General features: G+C 38.7%; 1 protein-coding gene across 9 annotated transcripts in view; it reads left to right on the top strand.

The window, feature by feature from the left end:
* The window catches only part of CDK14 (cyclin dependent kinase 14), a 633,016-nt gene that overhangs the window by 545,494 nt on the left and 64,378 nt on the right, over positions 1–23,144 (top strand). Inside the window, exon 14 of one of the 9 annotated variants that reach the window (XM_040471559.1) lies at positions 13,274–14,265. The exons of the other annotated variants lie outside the window; for them this stretch is intronic. The gene's annotated coding sequence lies outside the window, so the exon portion shown is untranslated. Of the gene's footprint in view, positions 1–13,273; positions 14,266–23,144 lie in introns of those variants that run through there. 9 annotated transcript variants of the gene reach the window in all.

Genomic DNA, 23,144 nt, shown 5'->3' with positions numbered 1-23,144 from the left:
GTTGACCATTAACATTATAGATGGTTCTCCATCCCCTTATTTTCAATCTGAAGGTATTTTTAGGTCTAAAGTGGGTCTCTTGTAAACAGCATATAGATGGATCTTGTTTTCTTATCCATTCTGTTACCCTATGTCTTTTGATTAGAGGATCAAGTCCAATGACGTTTAGAGTAAGTACTGAAAGATATGAATTTATTGCCAGTATGGTGCTTGTAGAGTTGGAGTGTCTGGTGGTGTTCTCTGGTCTTTTCTAATCTTTGTTGCTTTTGGTATTTACATATACATATACATATACATATACATATACATATACATATACATATGTATATGTATATTTTTCCCCATCTTTTCTCTCCTCAGAGAGTCCCCCTTAAAATTTCTTGCAGGACTGGTTTAGTGGTCACAAACTCCTTTAATTTTTGTTTGTCTGAGAAACTTTTTATCTCTCTTTCTCTTTTGAATGACAGCCTTGCTGGGTAAAGAATTCTTGGCTGCATATTTTTCTGATTCAGCACATTGAATATATCCTGCTACTCCTTTCTGGCCTGCCAAGTTTCTGTGGATAGGTCTGCTGCAAACCTGATCTGTCTTCCCTTGTAGGTTAGGGACTTTTTTCCCCTTGCTGCTCTCATGATTCTTTCCTTGCCTGAGTATTTTGTGAATTTGACTATGATATGCCTTGCTGATGGTCAGTTTTTGTTTAATCTAATGGGGGTCCTCTGTGCTGCCTGGATTTTGATGTTTGTGTCTTTCTCCAGGTTAGGAAAGTTTTCCGCTATGATTTGCTCACATAACCCTTCTACCCCTATATCTCTCTCTTCCTCTTCTGGGACCCCTATGATTCTGATGTTGTTCCTTTTTAATGAGTCACCGATTTCTCTAATTCTTAAATTGTGCTCTTTTACCTTAATCTCCCTCTTTTTTTCTGCTTCATTATTCTCTATAAGTTTGTCCTCTATATCGCTGATTCTCTGTTCTGCCTCATCCATCCTTGCCGCCGCTTCATCCATCTGTGATTGCAGCTCAGTTATAGCATTTTTAATTTCATTCTGACTAGCTTTTACTTGTTTTATCTCTGCAGAAAGGGATTCTAATCTATTTTTGACGCTAGCTAGTATTCTAATTATCGTGATTCTAAATTATGGTTCAGACATCTTGCTTGTATCTGTGTTAGTTAAATCCTTGGCTGTCGTTTATTCATGCTCTTTCTTTTGGGATGAATTCCTTCATTTTGTCATTTTGAAGGGAGAAAAGGAATTAATGAGGTAGAAAAATTAAAATTAAAAAAAATTAAAATTAAAAAAAATGTTGAAATTAAAAAATTAATCACACATACACACACACACACAAAATCTAATATGATGCTAGATCCTAGGTGTGTTTTGGTCTGGGTGTTGAAAGTGGTTTGACAGATTAGAGAAAAAAAAGGGGGGGAAGGAAATCGTTTGAGAATTTGAAAAAATGAATACACTGAAGTAGACTAAAATGAGATGATGGGAGTAAAATAGAATTTGAAAAAAATTACACAAAAGTAAAAAATATAGTAGAAAAAAATTAAAGGAAAATATTTTTCATAAAAATTAAAAATAAAAATGAATTCTTTCTCTTTCTGTATTCAAGAAAAATAAAAGAAATAAAAAGGAAAAAAGAGAAAAGAAAAAAGTCATTTGAAAATTTTAAAAAGTGAATACACTGTAGTAGACTAAAATGATGGAAGTGAAATAGAATTTGAAAAATTTACATAAAAGCAAAAAATATAGTAAAAAATTTTTTTAAATGTTTAATAAATATTGAAAATAAAAATGAAGTTTTTCCTTTCTGCATTCAAGAAAAAGAAAAGAAACGAAAAGGAGAAAAGAGGAAAAAAAGGAAATCATTTGAAATTTTGAAAAAGTGAATACACTGAAGTAGACTAAAATAAAATGATGGAAGTAAAATAGAATATGAAAAAATTTACACAAAAAAATAGTAAAAATAAAGGAAAATATTTTCAATAAAAATTGAAAACAAAAATGAATTTTTCTCTTTCTGTATTCAAGAAAAAGAAATGAAAAAGAAAAAAAGATGAATAGATGGACCTGCTAACAGCTTGAAATAGGACTGAAATTACTTTGTTTTCCCATAGAAGTCAGACTATGAAGTGCTTTATAGTCTATAAACTAAGTAGGCTGTGGGACTTGTGTTCTTTAAGAGCAAGGTTGGCCCAGTTGGGCGGGGCTCAGCGTAACGGCTCCATTCTCCACTAGATGGCGCTGCTAGCCTACTGGGGTAGAGTGTTGTGGAGTTCCTAGGTGCGTATGTGCATGCGTGGGAGCAGTGAAAATGGCGTCACCCAGCTACCCTGTCTCTAGTATCAGAACTCTGTCCTCCCCGATCAGCAATCGTGCACCCATCCTCTGTCTTCAGCTTTCGTCCAGTCCACTCTCCGCTCCTTCACTGTCCGTGACCAAGCCCCAGGCAGTATCTCTGTTCCGAGTTTTGTCTCAGATGTGGCTGTTTTCCCCGGCCCCTTACTTCTGAAGGACTGAGCCTTGACCTGTTCCACCCCTCTGTGGGAGGGTCTCACAGAGCTATGGCCGAATGCCAGCTGCACCCAGGAGCACTTGCGGGTCCGTGCTGTGCCAGTGCCCTGAGACTGCAGCCAGGTGCCAGCCCACCACAGGAAAAGATTGGGAGATAGTGTAGCAGCAGCACCTCAGGGGTTATGGAAAATTACAACACACATCTGGCACCAGGCTTCACCCTTAATGACCTTGTTCCAGCACCAGCACCCCCGCTTTCTGGGGTCTGCTGGGACCAGGTGGCTTCAACAGTCTCCACCAAATGTCCTTCCACCAGTGGAACTGCTTTTCCCCATGTGGCCCGAGAACCTCCCGGACCCCACTCTGTTCCTGGGGATATGCCCTTCCCACCAGAGCACCATCAGGTATCAAGCTGCGGAGTTGGAGACTTTGTGCTCCCCTTGTTTGCAGTCTTAATGGAATTTAAACCCTCTCCTTTCTCCTTTCTCCATTTTTAGTTTAGTCTCTGTGGCTGTTTCCAATTTTCCACTTTCTCTCCAGCTGCTTTTGGGGAGGGGTGTTTTTCCCGTATTCTCCCCCCCCCCCCCCCCCCCCGCAGTCTCTGTCCTCTCTCCACCTGCAAAAGCGGCTCCCTGCCCGCTGCCGGCTTTTCTCTCCCAACATTCACCTCTCCGCACCACGTACCTGCTGATTTCTGCGGTTCAGGTGGTGCAGATTGTTGTGTTAATTCTCCAATTAGTTTTCTATGTGTGTAGGATGGTTTAGTGTTGGTCTGGCTGTATTTCATGGATGCGAGACACACAAAAAACTTCCATGCTGTTCGGCCATCTTACCTCCTCCCTCAATTTTTATTTAATGTATTTATTTTGAGAGAGAGAGCACAAATAGGAGAGAGGGAGAGAGAGAGCATCCCAAGTAGACTCCCACATTGTCAGCTCAGAGTGCAGTGTAGGGCTCGAACCCATGAACCACAAGATCATGACCTGAGCTGAAACCAGGAGTTGAAAACAAAAGGAAGTCAGAGGCATCAAAATTGGCAAAGATGAAGTCAAGCTTTCACTTTTTGCAGATGATGTGATATTATACATGGAAAACCCAATAAACTCCACCAAAAGTCTGCTAGAACTGACACATGAATTCAGCAAAGTCGCAGGATACAAAATCAATGTACAGAAATCAGTTGCATTCTTATACACTAATAATGAAGCAACAGAAAGACAAATAAAGAAACTGATCCCATTCACAATTGCACCAAGAAGCATAAAATACCTAGGAATAAATCTAACCAAAGATGTAAAAGATCTGTATGCTGAAAACTATAGAAAACTTATGAAGGAAATTAAAGAAGATACAAAGAAATGGAAAAACATTCCGTGCTCATGGATTGGAAGAATAAATATTGTTAAAATGTCAATACTACCCAAAGCTATCTACACATTCAATGCATTCCCAATCAAAATTGCACCAGCATTCTTCTCGAAGCTAGAACGAGCAATCCTAAAATTTGTATGGAACCACAAAAGACCCCGAATAGCCAAAGTAATTTTGAAGAAGACCAAAGAGGGAGGCATCACAATCCCAGACTTTAGCCTCTACTACAAAGCTGTAATCATCAAGACAGCATGGTATTGGCACAAAAACAGACACATAGACCAATGGAATAGAATAGAGACTCCAGAATTGGACCCACAAATGTACGGCCAACTAATCTTTGACAAAGAAGGAAAGAATCCAATGGAAAAAAGACAGTCTCTTTAACAAATGGTGCTGGGAGAACTGGACAGCAACATGCAGAAGAATGAAACTAGACCACTTTCTTACACCATTCACAAAGATAAATTCAAAATGGATGAAGGACCTGAATGTGAGACAGGAAACCATCAAAACCCTAGAGGAGAAAGCAGGAAAAAGCCTCTGTGACCTCAGCCGCAGCAATTTCGTACTTAACACATCTCCAAAGGCAAGGGAATTAAAAGCAATAATGAACTGTTGGGACCTCATCAAGTTAAAAAGCTTCTGCACAGCAAAAGAAGGAATCAACAAAACTAAAAGGCAACCGATGGAATGGGAAGATATATTTGCAAATGACAGATCAGACAAAGGGCTAGTATCCAAAATCGATAAAGAACTCACCGAACTCCACACCCACAAAAAAGCAAATAATCCAGTGAAGAAATGGGCAGAAAACATGAATAGACACTTCTCTAAAGAAGACATCCAGATGGCCAACAGGCACATGAAAAGATGCTCAACGTCGTTCCTCATCAGGGAAATACAAATCAAAACCCCACTGATACCACCTCACGCCAGTCAGAGTGGCTAAAATGAACAAATCAGGAGACTATAGATGCTGGAGAGGATGTGGAGAAATGGGAACCCTCTTGCACTGTTGGTGGGAATGCAAACTGGTGCAGCCACTCTGGAAAACAGTGTGGAGGTTCCTCAAAAAATTAAAACTAGATCTACCCTATGACCCAGCAATAGCACTGCTAGGAATTTACATAAGAGATACAGGAGTGGTGATGCATAGGGGCACTTGTACCCCAATGTTTATAGCAGCACTTTCAACAATAGCCAAATTATGGAAAGAGCCTAAATGTCCATTAACTGATGAATAGATAAAGAAACTGGTTTATATACACAGTGGAATACTACTTGGCAATGAGAAAGAATGAAATATGGCCATTTGTAGCAACATAGATGGAACTGGAGAGTGTTATTCTAAGTGAAATAAGTCGTACAGAGAATGATACCATATGTTTTCACTCTTATGTGGATCCTGAGAAACTTAACAGAAGACCATGTGAGAGGGGAAGGGAATAAAAAAAGAGAGGGAGAGAGCCAAACCATCAGAGACTCTTAAAAATTGAGAATAAACTGTGGGTTGATGGGGGGCTGGAGGGAGGGGAGGGTGGGTGATGGGCATTGAGGAGGGCACCTGTTGGGATGAGCACTGGGTGTTGTATGGAAACCAAATTGACAATAAACTCCATATTAAAAAAAAAAAAAAAAGAAAGAAAGAAAGAAAAAAGAAACCAGGAGTTGGATGCTTAACTGACTGAGCCACTTGGGTGCCCCAGTAGGCCAAATTCTTAACAGAATTTTTCTATATATTAGCTTTTTGGACTGTAAATTTCCCTTTTTCATATGCATTAGTTTTTTTGTTGTTGTTGTTTTAAATATTTTTGTTTATTTTTGAGAGAGAGAGAGACAGAGCATGAGCAGGGGAGGGTCAAAGAGAGAGGGAGACACAGAATTCGAAGCAGGCTCCAGACTCTGAGCTCTCAGTGCAGAGCCTGATGCAGGGCTCAAACTTGGGAGCCTCAAGATCATGACCTGAGCTGAAGTCGGATGCCTAACTGACTAGCCACCCAGGCACCCCTATGTGCATTAGTTTTGACCTTGCATGGAGAGGTTCTGACAAAATGATACTAAAGCATCAAGCCGTTTTACATAGCTTGTTTATAGGACTTAGGAGGACTTTCAGTACCATACCCTGATCATACTCAATGTAAATTCAACTTCTTCCACAAGAATGGACTCAGGTCTTTCCCTGCCCACTACTATGAGGGTAACTTCTGGAAATCTGCGTGCATTTGGGGGGGTTCAGAATTAAAAGTAACTACTCAGCATGAGTAGTGGTAAGATTATGGTTGTATTTTTTTAGCTCTTTATTTTGAAATATTTTTAGATTTACAAAAGAGTTGTAAAGCCAGTGCAGAAAGCTATACCCTTCATCCAACTTCTAATATTAACAACCTTTATAACCATGGTACATTTATGAGCTTAAGAAATTAAGGCCAGTACCATACTATGAACTAAGTTTTAACTGTATTTGTAAGCTCACCTGTTTTCATATTCCTGTCCTTCTGTTCAGATTCCCATCCAGGTAGTACATTGCATTTAATCATCATGTCTCTTTACTCTCATGTGGTCTGTGACAGTTTCTCAATATTCTCTTGTTTTTGATGACCTTGATAGTTTTGAAGAGTACTTTGTACTTTTCAGGTATTTTGTAGAATGTCCCTCATGATGTTTTCTCGCAGTGATGGATTTCAGGGAAGAGTACCACCCAGATGAAGGGCTCTTCTCCTCACATCATGTTAGGAAGTACATGGTATCCACATGTACTTATCACCAGCCTTATCACCAGTCACATTGACCTTGATCACTAGGTTAAGATAGGTAAGGTTTTAAAGCCAATGTGACCCTCAGAAAGTAAAGTCAGAGAAGCAGGAAGTCTGGGACAAGTTCTCAATCAAATGGAAGAAACTCAAGATGAGTTACTGAACTGAGAACAGAGCTGCCTTATGTCAGAATCAGGAGAGAGGGGGGAAATTACTCTCAAGGCTCAGACCTTCTAATTGAAAATGGGTAGAAATGGAGGAGAGGAGTCACTAACAGGACAGTGTCTGAGTTAAGAACTCAGTTAAGAACAGAAATGTTCCAGCCTCTGACTCATGATCAGTGATAGAATTCAGCAACACGTCTGACAGAGAGTGAAACATATTTCGTGAACATGAATAAATGTATAGGTACTTTAGATATGTTGGGAATAAGGCCGAAGTTTCAGCCCCTCTGTACTGAAGTCTCCTGTGATTTGTCTGCCTTCCCCCACTAGAATCTAAATCTCATAATATAGGAATCTGTTTACATTTTATCCTCATTTCAAAATTTTATCTCCATTTCTTAGTGTGGCATGTAATTTATGCTCATTAATTTTTTTTTTTTACATAATTTATTGTCAAATTAGCTAACATACAGTGTTTACAGGGTGCTCCTGGTTTGGGAGCTAGATTCCCATGATTCATCGCTTACATACAACATCCAGTGCTCATCCCAACAAGTGCCCTCTTCAATGCCCATCACCCATTTTCCCTTCTCCCTTCCCCCCATCAACCCTTAGTTTGTTCTCTGTATTTAAGCATCTCTTATTAAATAGTTTCATTAAATATTTTTAAAATGTTGACTGAATTAGTGAATATTCCAACTAACGCACCATACCATAATCTCCTGTCTTATAGCAAATATTTTTTGAGTAGCCATTCTGTTGGTGCTAGGAAGTAGTGAATGAGTTTCTAGTTTCAAGATCCTCGCAGTTCAGAAACACATATAGGAACATTATGTTTCAGGATGATAAAGGCTATGGTAGATATTTATGTGAAGCTACGTGAGGGGACAAATGAGGTAAAAATTAATTCTGCCAGAAGAGCTTGGAATGGTCTCACAAAGGAAGAGATTTTGAGCCAAAGGAGGAATTATATTTTTCATGGGCATGAAGGAGGAGAAGTGTGTTTTCATGCAGAGGAAACACTGAGAGCAAAGCCATGGCACAAAGTGTAGCATCATAAGTAATGGTCTGGTAAAGCTAAAGCGCGTGGATAGGAGGAGTGAGAAGGGACGAGACTGAAAATGAGATTTGAAACTGGATTGTGAAGGGTCTGGAATGATGCTAAAGAGTTTGGATTTTAATGTGATTGCCCACGGGGAAATATATACGACTTCCTGGTCAGACACAGAAGAATCAAAACATCTTAAAGCTGGGAAGATCCTTGAAGGATCATATAACAACTTGAAAAGGATGTAGTATTTTTTTTTTCTTTTCTTTGAACTTCTTATTATGGTAAATCATGTTTTGAAAATAAGTAAAGAAAATGCATGAAATTCCATTCACATTGACATCTAACATAAAATTAGACTATTAGAAATTACACCAATACTTAACCTTCTTTTTGACTGAAAACCTATTCATCGTTGAGCCCTAAAATGTTGTGAATCTACTATAGGTATGATTCAACATATCCAACATGTACATAATATACTCCTTGGAAAGTTATGCAGGAATTATTTTAGTTGAAACAATATGCCTTCTTTGTTTACATATCTTTTTGTAAAATGAATAATGATTCCCTTAATTTAAGTTTTGTGAATATGTAGAATCTCAGTATTGATACACTAACTCCATTTAAGGGAAATGCAGAAAGTAAAAAGTGAGATAACTGGTTTTCCAGGGATAAAAATTTAACATAGTTTTTTTTTTAGTATTTTAATAATTTTGTATGGTGACAGATGGTAACTATACTTATCAAGGTGAGCATTTCATAAATATATGTGTATAAATATATACATGTATTTATGTATATTATATATGTTTATAATATATATTTATGGAATTGCTATATTGTATACCTGAAACTAATCTAATATTGCCTATCAACTATATTTCAATTAAAAAAAAGACAATTTTCAAAACTGAAAGAAATGTTTAAGAATTTAGTGTCATCATGGTCTTACTTGTAATGTGGTTCACACTCAGCAGCTGTTTTCATGAATATATTCAAACTGATGTTTATGAGTTTTAAGTTCCAATAAGAGGAAACATGACTTCTCCTGCCCATTTTTGCCTAAATCCAAATAAATGGTTAAGTATTTGAAAATATTAAAGTGTGTCTAACCAACTTCTTTTTTTTATAAATATGAGGAAATACATTTTTTTAAATGAAACTTACTGTCACATTGGTTTTCATACAACACCCAGTGCTCATCCCAACAGGTGCCTTCCTCAATCCCTAGTATTTAGTAACTCAGTAACATTTTTGATCATGGTGACACTGATGACAAAGAAAAAAAAATGTCAAAACAACTAACATAAGACAGAGTAAACATAAATTATTTAGAATTGACCGCTTAAATATTTTAAAGGAAATTAGTGAGTAAAGTATACCAAACTAGATGGGATATTATAAATATCTTAAAAATTATAGTCATAAAGGTAATAAACATGGAGAAATACATATGATAATGTAAAAAAAGTAGAATATGCTGCTTATATGTAATACTTATGTGTGAGGAAAAATGACAACAGAAATACATTAAACTGGCATATTCATGGTTTAGCAGAGAAAAATGGATTTATAAATGTTATTGCCTAACTAAGAAAGTTAGTTAATTTACAGCTTATAGCCATGGTAAGTTCTCACTATAATTCCAACCTCGGAGCCATCTTGAATGGGTCCAACTTCTTTGATGTTCTCTCATTACTGGACTTTCCTCTATAGATAGTAGTATCTGATGAAGAGTCAAATGCCAAGCCAAATAAACTCATTTATAACAACAGAGCATTTAATAATTTAACATTTAAAGTATTTTCTATTACTCCTAAGAAATGTTGGTAAATTAACACTAGAAATAGCAGTGTCCAGATGATTAAGGAACAGCATGGAAACATAATTTAGCCAAAGCAAATAGAAGAGCTAAAGCATTCACATCAGAATAAAAATTTTGAATGCCAGATTCTGCACTTCTTGCTTATCTGAATAAATTTTTCAAAAGCCTGCTTTTTGAGTCTTTTTTTAATGAAACATTACCTCCTTCTTTATGCCAAAACTAATTGCACAACATTGTTTTGTGTCTTGAGAGGATGGAGATATTGTAGGGAAGCCATGACTGTTTTCCAGTTAAATCCATTTAACAAAAGTCAACAGCTCATGGCTGATAGAGAGTCTTCAAGGCAAATAATTTACCACCTCACCTCATCCCCCAAATTTCTCCTGATCATGATAATGTTGGTCTGCCTGCAAAAACATAATACAATGTTCAGTGGTCCACTGCCCACTTGCCAGGACCTGAAATGCTTGCAAGAGGTCAGAAATTGCTTGGTTGACCTTATCTCTATCTTGTCTACAGCTTAAGGATAAAGAAGAAAGGCAGGGGAGACAAAATCATTACCTTTTTTTTATACCTTTTATCTGTAATACAGGGTGAAAATAAACTTTGAGAAGAAAATATATAGGGGAAGAAAAATGTGTTTGTAGAATTTTTATATCGTATCTATACACTACATATATTTTTATATTTATACATTTTATATATGTGTGTCAACTAAACAATTTGTTTCATTTTTACTTCTTTCTCACTTTCTTTGTGACTTCCCATGCGGTTCTTCACCACTCAGTAAGCTTTGCTTTTTGAACTGTCTGTTTTCCTATAGTTTCTGATTTCTACCTTCATTCCATCACTTGACTTGAAATATTCCCTGGGAGGGGTGAAAAGAGAAAAGTGTATGTGTGTGGCGAGTGGAGAGAGGGTGGCCGAGTGGGGTGGAAAGAAGGCAGAGGGAGGGAGACTGCTGAGGGGGGGAAAAGATTTAAATGAGAACTAGAATGAATGCCTCACTTGTTGGCTTTTAGCACAATTACCATACCTTAGGAAATATGCAGGGAATAGTTAATTACGACTAAATGAGCCCCTTTTAGAGGCAGTGGCAGGCCCAGGGAGCAGACTGTCAGAGCTGTGAAGGATGTGAATTGGGAGGCTGGTCTGCGTCAGGCTGTTGATGGTCTGCTGGGGAAGCCAGACAGAGCAAAGATAGCTGGGGGAGAGTAGCCTCAGACAAGGGAGCCACGGATGGCATTTGCATACTTTTCCTGCAAAGGGGGTTTAATCCAAAGAAAGAAGGAGATTTCAGTATTGTCAGGCAGGCTTTGTTCGGGTGGAGAGCAGAAGGAAATCTGAAGGGGCCTTTCTCAAAGCCTTGGTCTCAGCCTTGAGGTTGTTCTAGTAAAGTTATGTTCTTGAGGGTTGTTTGCACACTATTGTTCGTTTGAAGATCTTCTAAACCCAAAGGGCTCAAAGTATCCCCCTTTGCCAGCACAAAAGAAGGGAATTTGTGTGGTAAAAATGACTCGTGTTGCAAACTGAACCCAAGCCCCCTTTGTTCTTGTACAAAATACTCTGAAGCTCCAAGGATGTCTTTCGAGCCACACTGAGTGAGTCATACCGTAAAAGTGTTTGCAGGCTAGAAAACAAGGTAAAACCAACCCATACTTGTGTCTTTCTTTGCCAGCTCAAAGAACTCCTTAACATAATCCCCCAAAAAAAGATGGTTCAGAAAAGCATGGCAGACAAAAAAAAGACAAGTTTTGATTGCCATGAATCATTTTTTTGCCCCATTTCCTCACAGAATTTTCTGAGACTGAAGTGTTTAAATCTAAAGTTGAGGCATATTATTTGGACTACCAAGCAGAAAGTTTTCTCACCACCTGACAAACTTTATCTTTTACTCGGCAGCATGAGCTTATGATTGTGGTGTGTGTCCAATCGTCAAAACTATGCCTTCTTTTATAAACTGTGATGGACTTATACAGTCCATATATACAATGGTCTGATCTTCAGCGTTAAGTTTTTCTAATAGTCCACATGTTCATAGTGAGGAGTGTGTATTTGCAATGCCTGTTTATGTGATAAATCAGCATGATATTTATGGGTCAGAAATCAAGACTTGTTTCAACTACGCTAGTTGGTTTGAGCCTAAGCGCTCATAATCCTTACAGTTAAGGAAAGTATGTACTAAAACACAGAATCTAAGCTTAAAAAAACAGCAATGTACTTGTTTATAAGAATAATGTGGTCAGTTGTGAGTGCCTTTTAAATTTATCTTACATATATGTAGGCATATACATGTGTGTATACATATATATGTGTGTATGTATGTGTGTATACATATATATGTATATATATGTGTGTGTGTATACATATATATGTATACATATATATGTATGTGTGTATATATATGTATATATCTCCACATATAGAATTCAAAACATACAAACTAAACATGGCTTGTTAGCTGACTAAGCAGGATATTCAATAAAACTTGACCTTGGAGGTTAGGGGAAAACTATGTATTAATATACAGCAACTAATTTAGCCTGAGACTTTTTTTATTAAAAATATTACTTTATCAATTTTTTTTATTGTTGTTGACACTTCTGCTGGATCTTGACTCCTTTGGAGAAGGAAGAAGCATAGAAGACCCTATATAAATTCAAAATTAAAAAAAGCAATGAAAAATCTGTTTGAGGGTCTACAACACAAGGAAATGTTCGTTTAAGTTTCAAAATAAAGGCAAAACCTGTAACACGTACAAACAAAGAGAAAGCTTACTTTGAAATTAGCATGAGCCAGCTTCTGAGAGAAAAGTTATGCCCTCTTCATTGGTAAAGTTATTAAGAAAGCTTTTATCAGGATAATCATCTGTTCGTGTTTTCACTGATGTTATAATGCCAGTGAGTGTGGATTACAGGTGAGGTTGGATGTTAAGACATTGGCAATGGCCAGATTAGAGCGTTCTGAAGTTATAGATGAGTGGATAAAACAGTGCTTGCTACTTTCCTAAGTACGTTATTTTTTGTTATTGTTGAGATCCTTGTCTCCGAACTAAGTAAACTCTGCTTTGCTGAAAGTGGTGCATTTCTTTCTCCTGCTTTGCATTTTTCCCTGTGAGAAGCGTGTCTGAATTGCGGGGGGGGGGGGGAGGGAGGGCCGGAATATACCTCTTTGTTGCTGAGCTTGTCAAGCACAGCGCTGTGTTCTCTTTCCCACCAGGAAGGTCAGGCCGCTGGGGGCCAATCTGTTTTCTGAAATGAACCCTACTGTCTGTCCCTGGTGTCTGACAGATTGAAACAGTTGTCTGTGTTACCACACTTTCAATACTTTTAAATGCTTCATTTTCTGGGAAAAGCGTAATATATGTAGGCTACAGTGGAAAGATAAAAAGTTTTTAAAAGGACTGGACTTTGGTATTAATATTTATCTACAAGACAAATTTAATTAACTTCCTAAGAACATATTTACAGATTAGGAAGTTAACTGTGCACACACACACACACACACACACGCAAGATAAGCCTTTACTTATGAGTTGTACTTCTAAAGACTTATACTGAGGGTTCTTTTTTTTTCTTTTTCAGTTGGAGTAATAAAATTATGAAGTATGGAACTGTTTCAATAGTAGAACTGTAGAAGTAAGAGTCTTTTGTTCACTTAGATTTCAGTTTCATGTATTTTGATCAGAGGTATGTATAAAGCCTGAAGAAATTTGTACTGTGCTGAGCCTCACTTCAATACTCTCCAGATAATTGAGCTAATTAAATCTTTACCAACATTAACACAACTGCAGCATTCCTTGGACAGTGGATAATTATTGCACGAACATGGCAAGCTTAAACTAAACAGACGAAAATAGAGTTCTGTGGAATGGGTATTGAGTTTATTCTTTATTCATCTTTTGATAAGGTTTAATTAAAACTGCCTCTCTCCATTGTGGTGAGAATGAATGTGCTTGTTTTCTTAGTGAAAAGCAAATTATTCACTTCAGCCATGGTTCAATAATCAAAGCGTTTGCAAAGTTTTGGGTTATAGTGTAGCTGTGGGGATATAATTGCTGCAATTCTGTATGAGGGCTTTATCTTTTTTTATTACTTTCTCTTATTTATTTTTGTAGAAAGAAATTTATAAAAGCCCATTTTGTGATTTGGTGTGGAAGTACATATGTCTGAAGCCTTCCTTGTTATAAGTTTACCATGTCTAGATGGTTGTTTTTTTTTTAAGTGTATTTCCTGCAGCCTCTTGCTAAAATGAAAAATGAAAAAGGACACACATTTAAATAAATAGTATTTGAAATGGATCTTTCAAGTTAGTGAAGAAAGTTCAGTCAAACCTTTGAATTCTGTGGCTCCCACTGTATTGGCCTAGTCAGTCAACAATCCTAAGGGTGGAAAAGGAGTAGATGTTGGGAATTCTTTCCACAAATACATGTTTGCATTCTCTTTTGCTTTTTTCAAATCCACCAGAAATATCTTCTGTGTTGTTCTTCTAAAGGGATGGGTTTTTTTTCTTGTGTTGGTGATGATTTTGTAGCATTAATAGATTTTATGTATATTAATGACAACTTATTTTCAAACTGTCATGACTGTGCTGTGATTTCTTTTCCTCTCTACTTCTTTTAAAAATAAAATGGTAAATTACAAGATATCGGATGTTTTATAGACTCAAGGACAAAAATAAAAGTGAGCCTTGACTGGAAAGCCTGGGTGGCTCAGTCGGTTAAGCGTCCAACTTCAGCTCAGATCACGGTCTCATGGTTTGTGGGTTCAAGCCCTGTGTCGGGCTCTGTACTGACAGCTCAGAGCCTGGAGCCTGCTTTGGATTCTGTGTCTCCCTCCCTCTCTGCCCTTCTCCTGCTCATGCTCTGTCTCTGGATCAAAAATAAAATAAACATTAAAAATAAATTTAAAAAAAAAACTGAGCCTTGGCCATAAACTGGAAGCAGAGACCCAAATACAGACTCGCTGTCTCTCCTCCTTTTTCTTGTTGCCTAGCTTCTGACTTTCCCTGCTTTTCTGGTCCGTGTGGTGGAAATCTCTGTGGCCTTGTCCCATGATGTGTCATGAGAAAAAAGACCAGCCATCACTGTAGGTCAGCATTCCCAACTCCCTACAAAGGGAATCTGCCCTTCTTGGATCAAGTGAATTAGCCCTGCATCCCAATGTTAGAGCCTCCGCTTGCCACTTCTTACTGCACTTTTTCCCCATTGGTTCCTCAGAGACGGGAAATGCATACAAGAGCAAAATTTTCTAATCTATAGAATTATTTCTAAGGTTGTCATTGAATGCAGTGTTTTTCAACTCCCTTAACGTGCAGAGACAGCATCTAGTGGACTGGAAATCATGTTTCTTAAATGAAAGAGATGAGATCAGAAAGAAGCATGTCAGATGACACAGGTAGTGATAAGAGTATTGTGTCATGGAAGTTTTGTCTCAGCTGTGTGTGTGTTCAGATGCACCTGTACGAGTCACTTAATAAAATGTGTTTTTGCAGTGAGTTGTGGCCAAAACAAGTTTGAAAGCCAGTGGCTGCTCCTCTGATCCTCTTCGAGGTTTTTCTTGGGAGGCAGAGGGGGAAGGGGGTTGACACTGGGCAGGACTCCAAGTCCATCACTCTCTCCATCAAAGTAGCTGCACTTTAATCTGCTGCATTTGTTATGTTTTTCTCCTAAGATATCTTTTAAACAAAGGACGCAGTGGCCAAAAGTTTGAATAAATGATTTCCCAGGTCCCTTCTTGGGATTTTTTAGAGCTAAGTACAGTAGCTGCCAGGGCCAGATCAGGCATTATTTTGCTTTTCTGTTCTAGGGAGGACTTGGGAAATCATCCAGCCTTCAGTTGCTTGGGTTGTTTGTTTTTTTTTTTTTTTTCATTTGTTTTTCTTTCTAAAGTTGAAATGCAGTTTCCCTACTTAATCCCATAGAAAACTCTGAGACTTAGCATATAACCAGGACAACACTAAATCAGAATGGATTTTAAACAGTCTTACAGTTTAAAAAGGGGAAAGCAACGAGTCCTTCTCCCTGCACGTTTCCTGTCTGATTCATTAGGGAGGGACCAAAGGCAGAAGTGAGCATTGGTGACATGAGTGAGAAGGAGTCAGGCAGCCTTGCATGCCCAAAAAAGGTCCTTGGAGAACTGAGTGTTGAGGGGAGAGCCGGTCTCTTTAATAGAAATAAATAATAAGAAAACAAACGGACTTCCCTAAAAGTGCATTTTATTTGACTTCCTTTGGAGAGTTAGAATAGGTTTAGCAGGCACTTTTTCTACCTTTGACATGATTGACACACAGTGTCCTGAAAGCTGGGATCTAAGGTTGCACTCTGGTGTTTAATTATGAGTTCTGTTTTGCCTATATGCAAAAGTATGTGAAACAATTATGGGCTTCCTTTCTTTTAACCTTATGTTAGTGGACATTTTATCAGTCATTCATTGCATTAATCTTAATATCAGCCTGTTAGAGGGTGCCTGGGTGGCTCAGTTGGTTAAGCGTCCGACTTCTGCTCAGGTCATGATCTCACACTTTGTGAGTTCGAACCCCGCATCAGGCTCTGTGCTGAGCTCCTCTGAGCTCCTGAAGCCTGCTTCAGATTCTATGTCTCATTCTCTCTCTACCCCTCCCCGCACTTGTGCTCTGTCTCTCCAAAACAAATTAAAATGTAAAAAAAAATTTTTAATAAAAAAAAATATCAGCCTGTTAGCAGACTTCACTCAGTACAGGCAGCTCTTGTGACTCAGGGAAGCCGTGTAGAGTAGGGCTTAGTTCTTTGCCTTGGACCAGCAGCCTGGGCCTTGAGGCTTTACTGCACTACTCACCAGCTCTGTGACCTGAGCTAAGTCTTAACCTACTAAGCCTCAGTTTTTCCCATCTGTCAATCAGGACTAAGAATAGTGCCTATTTTATCAGGGACTTGAGATCAAATGGGATGATAAATGTCAAGCATTTAGCACAGTGGCTTGCTTGATTTGTAACAAGTGTTCCATAGCTTTCATGAATCCCAAATTCCATGAAGTCTGTGATAAAACAAAACACATATTTACTTGAACTCTTCTATGATAATTATTTTTTGTCTTTCCATTTCTTTTACTAAAACAAAACAAAAATCTAGAAATCCTTACAATGCAACATATTTCTTGGCACAAATCCTACATGATCATGACAAAAGGAAGAACAAATCAGGGTTCAGTCTGGTATGATAGTTTTAATGTGGATGAAGAAAGGGGATTAGTGGAAATTGGGAAGAGATATTCAAGAGACTCTTTTTTGTTATCAGCAGAAGACAAAAGTAGAAGGGAACATGTTGCATGCAGAGGATGGCAGGAATTTACTTGAGCGAAGCAAAGAACTCAATAAAGTGGAAACAGTCTTTAAGGACGATTATTTAAGTTTCATGACCCTCAATAAGGGTTTGTTCAAAATCATTCCAAAGAAATCATTAATGTCGGGGCGCCTGTGTGGCTCAGTCGGTTGAGTGCCGACTTTGGCTCAGGTCATGATCTAGAGGTCCGTGGGTTCAATCCCCATATCAGGGCTCTGTGCTGACAGCTAGGAGCCTGGAGCCTGCTTCGGATTCTGTGTCTCCCTTTCTCTCTGCCCTCTTCAGCTCTTGCTCTGTTTCTGTCTCACTCTCTCAAAAATAAATAAACATTAAAAAAAAATCATTAATGTGATGTAGTCATGTGGTTGGAGTTGGAGGAGATAGACGAGAAAAATTAGAATTGCCTCCCACATTGTGAGACTAGAGCATTGACCACGTGGTACCTTCCCTGGTGGCCTGGAAAAACTCTGGAGGGACAGGCAGTAGGTGGGGAGAGTGAGACCACATCTGGGCATGGAAAGTAAAAGTGTGCTTCAGTTTAGGTTGGCGTATCATTTGAAAGTGGGCAATTAAAAGCGGAATCAGAGATTTGGGTGTCTGCAGCAAGATGGTGCTCTGATGAGGTCAACATAAAGGTTCAAAAACGGGATCACTGTTACTGCACTCTGGGTAAAGACAACAGAGAGAGAGGTCAGAAAAAACAGAAATAAGTTGTAGGTGTGTCCCAGTCTCAATCTTCTCCAGACCTCTTTTCTGTGCAGAGTTCCACACTGCAAGTTGTTTGTCTTTCTCTGATTTTCCAAAACACCGTGGGGGCTGTAACGTGAAAGCCTTTAGTAGACATCGGCCATACACGTATTTGCTTAAAACAGTGTGTTTAAATGTTTAAAATTAAGATCCAGTGATTAAAACTACTTGGATTTTTACATAAAAATCCATTTTTTTCTGTGTCTCATTAAAAAGAAAAGGAAGATTGAGCCACTCCAGACATTCTCTAACTGCAGTGAATAGCTGGGGCTGAGCAGCACCTTCTTTAGAAGAGGCCATGCTCTGAAGTTTGCCACAACCTCTGCCGCTGCAGCCTGTCCTTCTGCCAATGAGGCTAGGAAGCACGTGACTCTTACCCTCGCCTTTTTGCTATTGTTCTTCTTACAGTAGAAGTAAAAGACAAGTGAAACATTACTTATAACCATGTTTCTGTCCTAATGGCCAAAATTTAAAATTAGCCAGAGGGGCTTTTTGTTGAAGAAAAATTGGTGAGAGCTTATTTCTTTATATAAATTAATGTAGGGGCACCTGGGTGGCTGAGTTGGTTAAGCGTCCAGCTTTTGACTTCAGCTCAGGTCATAGTCTCATGGTTCGTGAGTTTGAGCCCCACATCGGGCACTGTGCTGGCAGTGCAGAGCCTGCTTGGGATTCTCTCTCTCTCCCTCTCTCTCTACCCCTCCCCTACTTGTGTGCTTTGTTTCTCTCTCTCTAAAAATAAATAAATATACTTTTTTTAAAAAGCCAAAAAAAATTTAATGTAGCATCCTTCACTCACAAAGCTTACCTCCTTGGCCCTTATTGGGCCTGTCTTAGAATCTTTTCTGTGTGATAATTAGTCAGATTTATTTTACCATTATATGTGCTTATCTTCCATTTCCAAGGGGACCATAAAGCTTTTTTGAGGTAAGGTTGATATATTCCATAGCATTTAGCAGAGTGTTGTACACAGGGTGAAATACTTCCATTTAGTTGCTGGGGAACCAGGAGCAAACTGAAAAGAATACAACAAGTTTCCAGGGAAGAAAGATATTCATGGAAATAAATGGCCCAGATGAATGAGAACCAGAAGACAATTCGCAAACATTTATTAAATGCTAACAAATCACATATAGATGTGTGAGCTATATAATGACACGGTTATGTTTGCTCAGGCTGCCATAACAAAATACCACAGAATGGGTGGGTTTAAACACCAGGCACTTATTTCTCACTGTTCTGGAAGCATAGAAAGTCCAAGAGTAAGGTTCTGGCATATTTGGTTCCTGGTGAGAGAACTCTCTTCCTGGCTTATAGGCGTCCACCTTCACACTGTGTCCTCACATGGCGGAGAAAGCAAGAGGGAGAGCTCTGGTCTCTCTTCCTCTCCTGTAAGGACACTACTGTCATCGTGGGGCCCCACCCTCATGAACTCATCTCACCTAATTACCTCCTAAAGGCCCCAACCCCAAATGCCATCACATTGGAGGTTAGGACTTCTATATATGAATTTTGAGTAACATAAACCATTCAATCTATGACAGTGGTTCCTTATTGTCAAGTGGCTTAAGTGCATTAAATGACATAAGATATAGATGACTACTAACTAGCTCAAGGTAAAGTACAGAAAGTATAATTATACAAATGTAAATTCAGGGCAAGGAAAACAGCAGGGACAGACCTCACTGAGTCAGGGAATGCTTCATGGAGAAGATATGTGAGCTAAGGCTTGAAGACTAGGTAGGATAGTTATAGTCAGAAACAGGCTTCCAGAGGGGGGGATTTAAAGGCGCAGAGAACCTAAAAAGTCCAGGTTATGTATGAAGTCGCAAGAAATATAATGGCCTCAACAACATGCGTGAGTGGGTGCATGGGTACCTGGAGAAAGGCAGGAAAGAAAATCTGATCAAAGAGTATTCATTGTATTGTCTGAACAAGCATGTGCTACTCGTTTCCTGATCCTTTCTCTGCCTTTTATTTCTAGAAAGCTTTGCTATGCACGATAAAACATGGTACTCAGGTTTATAATAGTAATAGTGACAGCCTTGTAAATAAAGCCTTGTAAATAGAGACTTACTGAGCACTCGCTGTGTGCCAGGCATCAATGGTGGACACTTTACACAAATACTCTCACTTAGTCCTCACAACTGCCTTGTGACTTAGGTGTTCTCATCCCCAGTTTACAGAGGGGGAAACATACATGAGCCATTCATTCATATCCCCCACATCCCCCAGCTGAGTGGTACAGTTGCATTCATAGCCCAGATCAGCAAGGTGCTAGAAATGTGAAATAATAGCATGCTATCCTTGTACTCAACATTGGTCTTATTCTGACTTCTAACAAGTCTGCTTTACTTGAGATGTTTCAATCATAATCCGTCTAAGCCTATGCAATTATTTAGTTGCTAATGTCTAGAGGAACATTGACTACCTCTGGAGATAAAATTAGAGACGCGAGAGCTACAGTTGCCCCCAAAACCCTGTCCAAATTGAGTTAATTAATCTGTAACTCGAAAACCCTAAAGGCCCTATTTAAATACAATTTCACTGTTAGTGAGAAGCTCTAGAAACCTTGATTAAAACTGAATGCAGTGAGAAATAAAAAGTGTAAATCTGTCTTTAGTCTAAATTTCTCAACAAGAAAATTTGCCGTAAGTTCCATATTGTTTCAGTTAGCTCTTAAAATACATATCACGGTTATTAGTAAAATGATAGTAATGTTCTATATAAATCTCATGAAGGCCCAATTGATCTGAAAACATCTAGGATTTCTATGTAAGCACTTGTGGGTTTTGGGGGGTTGTGTGTTATTTTTTTAAGTTCACTTATTATTTGTAATTTGTGTAAGCTCTATACCCAATGTGGGGCTCAAACTCAGTGACCCCAGGATCAAGAGTCACATCATAACACTTGTTTTTTTAAACATATACTTAAGATACTATTACATGGGCCAAATTCAAATGGTATTAGCGTTTCATAAATACTTCTTTCACAATAAAAATCTTGTAGGTGCAGAATTCATGTGCAGCCTTTGTCTCTGACCAGTTTTCATGGATTCCAGCAGCTTGTTCTTATTTATGTCAGTGTAAGGGAAAAGTGAACACAGATCATCCAGAAGCCATTTAGTTTGAGGATGCATTGTTTGAACCGCAGCTGTGCTATTATAATAATTTGGGGCACAGTAAAATTAGTCTGTACCTCTTAAAATACTAGTCATTTTGGAGCAGGGAGTCCAGAATGTCCTGATGCCTGGAGCAAGTCCCCAAAAGGGATCATCCACGACAGATATTTGAGGGCTTTTAAAAAATGTGTAGCAAAAGCAAACAAAGTGAAGAATCAAAGGTAAGAAAGCAAGGAAGAGACGATTGTAGCAAAAGCGTAAGCTGTTCCTCACTTTTCACTTCTAGGCCAAATCCTTACTGTTTGGTCCATTCCAGGGACATCGTAGCAGGGAAGAGAGAAAGGAGACTCTGGCAGACCTTCCTCCCTCCCTACGAAGAGATTTAAACCTTGAGATAGTGTTACTCTCTTTTCGTTTTCACCTTTTTTGTTCTTATCTAGTTGCTGAAGTGTGCGTGAGGAAAGCCATAAGGTATTTGTTGTTCAGAGATCAAGTACTGTTAAAAACAAAAAGAAATGGTTCTCAGGGTTCCTAAGATACTATTCCTAAGAAAAACACTAACCAAATGAGACAGAAGGAGGGGTGATCTATTCTCTTCAGTGGTTTAAGATTTCCTGTTGATGTGGATAACCAATATATGCAAAGGCCTGTTCTGATTGAGCAATCTCAGTACCATCCTCATAGTGCCTTATTTCTTTAGACATACCTTTTTAGAGGGCTGAAATTTAAATTAATAAACCAGTCAGGGCTGCATGCCGACATGACTTGAAAGTTAACTGGAATTTATTGATCTGCAGCCTACAAGCTGTTCTATGCTGCACTGCACATAAGAAATCAGTCTTTAAAGTCGCCAAAAAATTTTTTTAATTACCTCAAAAAAGATATTTTGCATCGTCAGACAGTACTGTTGTTTGACTGGAACCTTCTCCCCTCTACTCCTCTTGCTCCCAAATTGGGTCATTAGTGACTAAGGTTGATAACAGTAATCCTGATGCAACATTCACAATCCATGCTCAATTTTCTGCATTAAATCGAGAGAATGGAAGCCATGGCTCTTCCAGGCCTGCCACTCTTCCTCTTTCTGTGGAAGGGAGAGGAGGGGAAGTTCAAAAGCTGGGGGTGCAACTAGAAGCTCCTCATTTGCTTTGTTAACCTGTTAAGAATCTAGCCTCCCAAATATCTCAAACTTCTTAAGCGTATTTCACATTTTCCCTGGATGCTTTCTCTGGAAGAGCCACCTATTGTGTAAATCTAAGCACATCCTATCGGGTGTCCTAAAAGAGCCTTTTAAACTTCAAAGGGGTTTACCTGGCTTTACTCTTCAGACAGTGAGCATAGTGGATACCACCCCCCTTACTATTCAAACAGTGAGCATAGGGGATACCACCCCCACCCGCCCCCTGTAAATCCTCTGTGACTATAAACTTTTCCAGTCACTCCTCTCAACTTGTGTTTTTTCCTTGCTGAACAATTTTTCTATCTCTGTCTGCCTCCATTGTTCTTTCATTACACACACACACACACACACACACACACACACACACACACCAATGAGATTTTTTTCCCTCCATTTTTAAAAATAATACTTAGAATATTTTATTTCCTCAGTTTCACCAGACTTTTCTAATCAGATGTCTTGTAGGACATAGTCATCAAACTTGTCCATGTTGGGTGGGAGCAGTTATGCCACTTTGGTGCGTTGATAAGAGCATCATCTGCTTGTCACCCTCCACCCCACCTCCAGCAGCTCTTCTCTCTCCTCTTGTCTCTTTCCTCTCTCTCTCTCTCTCTCTCTCTCTCTCTCTCTCTCTCTCACACACACACACACACACACACACACACACACACACACACAATCTTCCCACGGTTTTATCACACGAAAGAGGCAGATACGTCATGCAGATCTACCTTCCCTCCTTCATTCCTTTTCTTTTTCCTTTTTTCTTTTCTCTTTGCTTTTCTTCTCTTTTCTTTCTTTCCTTCCTTCTTTCTTTCAGTGTGCTTCTCTCTCTAAGATAACTTTTAATATTAAAAAGAAAATCCAGCTAATGCTGTCTGTCGGTTACATATAACACTTCTCTGATGAAAAAGGTTGGTTCTTCTCATTATTTCCCATCTTAAATCAACTCCTCTCTCCATGAGAAAACACATTCCCAATCCCATGTTCACTCCGTTTTTATAAACCATCTTTGATGTGGAACCTTGTCAAAGGGCTTTAAAAGTTTAAATAAATGATGTGCCCTGCTTATTTACCTTCTCAAATAACTCACAA

Source organism: Herpailurus yagouaroundi, unplaced genomic scaffold (genome assembly GCF_014898765.1).
Source record: "Herpailurus yagouaroundi ecotype Mexico unplaced genomic scaffold, PumYag 100, whole genome shotgun sequence".
Lineage (NCBI taxonomy): Eukaryota > Metazoa > Chordata > Mammalia > Carnivora > Felidae > Herpailurus > Herpailurus yagouaroundi.
This window is presented reverse-complemented; position numbering and strand designations above follow the sequence as displayed.